We start from the raw sequence: 5,884 nt of genomic DNA, 5'->3' as shown, positions 1-5,884 counted from the left end.
ACAAAGATAATCACATAGTTTTTAAGTTTACCTGTAAATCTCATAATCTAAAAGAGAGGAAAAATTAAGAAAATATGAGTTTCTTTTAATAAAATATGTTCTATGCCAGGTGCAGCTTTGTTTTACTTTTACATTTTGATGCGACACTGGCTTTGTGTTTCGAAAGGTTTTCTTAGAAGCTGCATTTTAATAGCATTTGTTTGTAATCAACTGAGGGAAACTAAAAAGAAAAAAATAAGTAAAAATAAACCAAATACTGAAAATGTCTGCAGATAAGTTCCTAAACTTCTTTCTTCTTACTTAAAATAAACAGGGTTTGCAAAATTGTCTCAGTTTCTTTAATAAGAGATAAATTGCCTAACTTTCATTCAGAAGAAAGCTTACGTTGCACTTTATTTGTAAACTGACTCAAAACATTTGAAATAAATAATTTTTTTAAGAAATCCTAATAGCAACTGAAGAACAAAACAACAAATTTTGTTGTATACTCCTTTGTATTATCAATTTTAAGTTGCATACTCAGGTTTTTTTTTGGTTTCAAAAGAGATAACCTAAAATTGCATCATGTGGTGTGTGTGTGTGTGTGTGTGTACCTGTGGATGTGTGTGTTTTTGAGAGAGATAGGAGAGAGAATCTGTGTATGCAAACTTTCTCTTCACACATAATTTACTTGGTTAGTCTTTTAACTAACATCGCAGAATAGTCATATCAAACATAAATGAAAAGCAAAGGAATTTACCAAAGCAAGCTGGAAATTAGGCATATGAAGTCTTTTTCAGTCGCAGAGTAGATGGCTTTGTGATACATTTTTATGCCAGATATTTTAGGATATTAGAGGTCCAAAGATTCATAAAAATTTTGAGTCTGTTTTTGTCAGTCTCCTGTAGCAATCTATCATTAAGTCTATCACTTTTTTTTTTTTTAGCACTTTCCCCAGCACTGGTGGAATGGGATAAAAACAAAATTATGGAAACATTTTAAAACATATTATCAATTCAAACTATATCTTCTGTATTTTCTTCTTTAGTGTATTTTTCTACACTATTTTCCTAACATGCACACATACATTCCGACATCATATAAACACTGATAACACATAGCAATATAAATTATTCCTAAGTCTTTGCTTGATTTCATTCTTTACAACTAAACAACAGGGAATGAGATAGATAAATAATTGCATTTGTCTCGTTATTCACCCTTGCATTGAGCCTACAATCGGGACTACTTTAGGAAAAACAGACCTGAGAGTTTAGAAACTTACACCTTTGATATTAGAGCGAATGAAATGTGGCCTGTCCCTTTAATATGTAAATCGATTGAAATCCAGCCTTCCACATTGCGAAGGGCTCCTTGCTTATTACTTTATGACATTTCCAGACTGAAGGTGCAGGAGGGGCGCACATTAATTTGCTTGATGTTTGACTAGAGAGGCATCCCATACCTATTAGAGGCCACTTTGGGCCCACTTCATTTCAGAGTTGTTGTCAGTCATCTGAGAGTGGTACAGCCTGCGGCCTGGGAAGAATAAACACATCATAGATTAGGTAAAGCGGTGATGTATGGGGGGTGCTGAACGCCAGCACCTCTTTCTGAGGGTAAGGAGGATCAGAAAGTGGGAGTAAGCTTAGGGTAGGAAAGAGTCTTAAGAGACCAGAATCCCGCCAGTTCCCTTGGAACCTCTCAACAAACTGAGCAGGCAAAACAGGTATTTGCTTCATTTTTGTTTTGCTGTAATTTGTGGTGGTCATTGGGAAAGAGGCAATAGGATATGGCCCTCATTATTTGTTTCTCTTTCCACTTACTACACCCTGAAATGAAACAAAACACTGAAGAACTGATACCACAGGCAAACCTGGAATGTTTCAATCTCAACCAGTTTAAACAAACGGTCAGGAATTGACTAATTTCTCTGAGTCTGCAATTCCCCAATGCTCCATTTTACACATTTTTGAAAGCTTTTTTTTTTTTTAATAATCAAAATTTAGCTTTAGAGAATGAGAAAGTAATTCTTTTTCTGTTTTTTTTTTTTTTTTGCTTGATTCCAGAAATTACAAGTATATTTTCTTCCACCTTAGCTACAGGATGAATTAGTGACTACGACATTTTCTAGTTGGGTAGTCCATGAATTACAGCATTATCTAGTGAGAAGTTTCAAACATTCATAAAAAAAAAAGAAGTTTAACCCAGAGGAAAGTGTTTTACTTTTCTATATGTTCAACATCAATTTATTCTAGCTTCTCTGCATTTCACCTTGAAGCCACTGTTGGTGAGTCTGATTTGCACAAAAGCATTTTAGCTCCTATGGCAGCTGGTCCTCATGCAAGACTGTAGGATTTGTACTGAGAAGTAATTATTTCCTACAGCTTTAACACTGTACAGAGTCTTGAGACTCTCACAGGATGCTGACAGACATCTATTATCATCTCACAAGTTATATGAAGCAGCCTGTCTTATGTGCTAACTATGCTGACACCCTGCATGCCTTCTTTGTGTTGGGCTCCCGATGTCCAGGAATGGCCTCCTCTCTATTCTGTCTAACATCTTGGTTAAGGAAACACCACATGGCCTGCTTTTATTCCTTGTGAAGGAATCAAGGGAGCTCCATGTGTTAAAAGAAAGAATCTGTTTATGAAATTACAAATTAAAATCTCATATTTCTTTCCCTAAGGCTACGACTCTGAGCCTTTGGGAAGGAGTCAGCTACAGTAGAGAGCTATCCCTCTCCTCTGTGTTCGCCCTAAACAATCCAACAGCACATTTTTATTTAGTTAAACAAAGTGAGGAAAGCAGGGTGAATTGAATTTAATGGAAAAGATACATCTCTTATATACATATATATAAACATATATTTGATATCATATATCATGATATAATGTCATAATATCATATAATATTATTATAATATATATGTTATATATTAATTATGGTATGCTGCTGCTGCTGCTGCTAAGTCGCGTCAGTCGTGTCCGACTCTGTGCGACCCCATAGACGGCAGCCCACCAGGCTCCCCCGTCCCTGGGATTCTCCAGGCAAGAGTGCTGGAGTGGGTTGCCATTTCCTTCTCCAGGGCATGAAAGTGAAAAGTGAAAGTGGAGTCGCTCAGTCGTGTCCGACTCAGTGACCCCATGGACTGCAGCCCACCAGGCTCCTCCGTTCATGGGATTTTCCAGGCAAGAGTACTGGAGTGGGGTGCCATTGCCTTCTCCAATTATGGTATAATCATTTATTAATTAGATAACATTACAATATGTGCTTGTGCACATGTGTACATACTCAGTTGTGTTCGACTCTTTGCGACCGCCAGGCTCCTCAGTCCATGGCATTTTTCATGCAAGAATACTGGAGCGGGTTGTCAATTACTTCTCCAGGGTATCTTCTGGACCCAGGGATTGAATCCACATCTCTTATGTCTCCTGCATTAGCAGTTGGGTTCTTTACCAGCTGAGCCACTGGGGAAACCCCATAATATGTGTATATCAATAAATATATATAAGAAAATATATGTAATTATATATTATATGTAATATATAAAAAACATTATAATATGTGTATATCAAGTAAACTGTATATAAAGCAAAAGAATATGCAAGCATTTCTATATATTTAAATAACCCCAAAGTAACAGTGAGCCACAATAATGAAAACTATTTAGTAGTTACCATAGCTAAAGAGTAAAACAAACAATTTCTCCTAGAAGAATGGAAAAATATAAGAGAGTAGAGAATCCACATATAAATTCCATTTTTTTGCAAATGGACCAAGAATAACGGTTTCTTTTTTAGAAGCCTAGATTCTTGATCCATCATGATTAATATATAAATATTAGCAGCCTTTCTTTCTATGGGCCTCTCCATGTTGGTTGCTCAGGGTTACCTGGAAATGTCTAAAAGAGATGTAGTAAACTGCATCCTGTATATAAAGTATATAACATGCACTCATGTGTTTGTAGCATTTATATCCATGGTCAACATTTACTTATTGCTAGATTACACCAACCACTGTGTTAAGGACTTTTCCTGCACCTGAGGGCCCAGATGTAGTTACTTTTAGCAAAATCCATGGAGTCATTTAGTTTTGGAAAACTAGAAAAATAAAATAAGATGAAGATATTCATGAATGCCTCTCCATAGTGACATAGTCTTATCAACATTGCCAATAAGGTTTTATCAGCTTCAGGCATAAGGCAAATCTATCTTATTAGTGTGAAAACTAATGAAAGATCATCCTGACAATGATAATTAATTGCAGTTGTTGACAAAGACTCAGTTCCTTTGCACTCCCTTTTCTGTGGCTCTTTCCCGGTCTTTCAGCCCTCCTCTCTCAATTAGACATATGAAAAGTGTGGGCCTCCCTCCCCTTTGAGGAAGAAGCTTTTAGATTAATCATATTATCTTAAGGTTCCAAATCTCCATGCCTGTGTGACCTTTCTTCCTGTTAGAATCCATTATCTTAAACTATCACAATAATCCTGGCTTTAGGGAGGGAGAGAGGGAAGAGGAATCAAACCTAATAGATGGCAAATAAGATTAATCTATGATCTAAGTGCCGATTACACTTGGCCCTGCCCTTGAACACCCAGGTGTAACCTTGAAATTCACATCTGCTAAGACATGGCAATTGGATTGAGTGTCCCTGAAGGCCTTAAGGGCAGCTGGCCAAACTTTACCCATTACTCCCCAGTGAGATCCTGCACTGTCTCAACCTTCAACTCTTTTTTACTTGTGGAATTTGGCAGCTGTGCTTTTTCATGTTTGTTTTGGGATAGTTCACATTTTTTAGATAAAAAAACTTATTTTGGGTCCCTGATTTTTGCTTGTCAGAAGCGCCCGGCCATGGAGGGAATGAAGTTTTACCTGGACCTCACAAGAGGAAAGAAAATGATCCAGCCCCTCAAAATCTGGATCCTTTGGTGATAGCTGCACCAAAATAAATTCAAGCCCTTGCTTCTTGCAAAACAATAACATGCTGATCCCCCCAAACTACATATGTTTAAGAACAACCAAGAGGAGGAAAAAAAAACAAAAATTCTTCCTTGTAACATGGGTCTTCTGAACTTGGAGCTGATTATTTTTCTTCCACATGGCCTGAGGTCTTAGAAAGGACACCCTTTAGGGAAGATACGGCATGATTTAGGGAAGTTCGAGCTACTGGAGACATGGACAGGAAAAGGGTAGTGCTTCAAGAAAACAATTTCAGCCAAAGAGAAATATCACTGGGTCACATAGAGAAAAGGGAAACACAATCATAATGCAGCCTCATTAAAGGCTGGCTCTGTCTCTTGAGATTCAAAGTTAACCAAATACAATGTTCTTTCATCATGCATCTATATAGTCCACAGAACATGATGAAGCTAAAGAAGATAGGGTAAAATTAAACCCAATTTTAGAGAGTGAGAAGGAAAAATAGGTCTAAGCAAAAAGTAACACATAGTCTTCAAAAATAGTGGAGGCAAAACTTGATGGGCAGAAAATAGGACTTTTTTTTTTTTCCCAAAAAGTGAAATAAAAAATGCCAGGGACATAGGTTATGGAGCCCATTCTCAGACCATTCTCATTAGCATCAACCTTGTCTCAACATTGTCTCTCTGGCATATCCTCAACCATACCATATCTCTCAAAACAGAACAATTTTGGCTGATTTAGTTTTGTAAAAAGCTTTCTTGACCACTTTAACAAAAATGGACATGGGCTTATTCTTGGTTCGTATGGAATACTATAGGATAAGAACCTCAGCTCTGTAGTTCCTGAGTAGTTACTCTGTATTTTCTCAGACTTTTAAAACTTGATCCCTAAGCTATTAAGAATAAATCCAATCTTATCAGTAATGATTCCTTTATTTTCTTTCAAGATTAAGTTACTACATTTTTTTTTCTTCTTCACAG

Source organism: Giraffa tippelskirchi, chromosome 12 (assembly GCF_054371585.1).
Source record: "Giraffa tippelskirchi isolate mGirTip1 chromosome 12, T2T-mGirTip1v1.2.pri, whole genome shotgun sequence".
NCBI classification, from domain to species: Eukaryota; Metazoa; Chordata; class Mammalia; order Artiodactyla; family Giraffidae; genus Giraffa; species Giraffa tippelskirchi.
This window is presented reverse-complemented; position numbering follows the sequence as displayed.